We start from the raw sequence: 587 nt of genomic DNA on the forward strand, positions 1-587 counted from the left end.
AAAAGCTGACAGGCCCAACCTGCTCCTAAAGGCAGGAAAGGTGCAATCGATAAAGCAAAGGCAGCCACAACAAGTTGAAAGCCCCTCTGTCTCTCTCGCTCCTCCTTCCTCGTGATGCGCGGATAATCATCGCATTACTTACTCACCAACTTCTTGAAACTTGTCTATCTGCTTCCATCTGCTGCCTGGACGGGTAGAGCAATGGTGCTGTGTTTTCAGGTTGCTTCGTTCCAGCTTCTGTGCAAAATCTGATCATCTCCTTCAGGGATTAGGAGTCTAGTGTAGAGAGCAGTTCAGATCCGTGTTTCAGATACAAACTAGGATTATTTGGAGTGATGTTTTAGTGTAGTGCTCAAAGCCAAAAATATTCGCTTTCCCTTATTAAAAAAAATTACTTAGCACACTACAGTTATTTGAACTTTTCATAGAACAGCATTTGATAAGAGAAGCAACTGACTTAATTGTAGCTGTAATTACCTATGATTTAAAATAATTTATTTTAAGACTATTTCATTAGTTTTGGTTCTATATATTAAATTATAGAAACACAATATTGAGACTGAAGATATAGATGTTTGTGCATCATG

The 587-nt window shown here is 38.5% G+C and overlaps 1 protein-coding gene across 2 annotated transcripts in view; it reads left to right on the forward strand.

The window, feature by feature from the left end:
• The window catches only part of RCAN3 (RCAN family member 3), a 35,332-nt gene that overhangs the window by 810 nt on the left and 33,935 nt on the right, over positions 1–587 (forward strand). The gene's annotated exons all lie outside the window — the stretch shown is intronic.

This window comes from Pteropus vampyrus, unplaced genomic scaffold, assembly GCF_000151845.1.
Source record: "Pteropus vampyrus isolate Shadow unplaced genomic scaffold, Pvam_2.0 Scaffold36, whole genome shotgun sequence".
Classification (NCBI taxonomy): domain Eukaryota; kingdom Metazoa; phylum Chordata; class Mammalia; order Chiroptera; family Pteropodidae; genus Pteropus; species Pteropus vampyrus.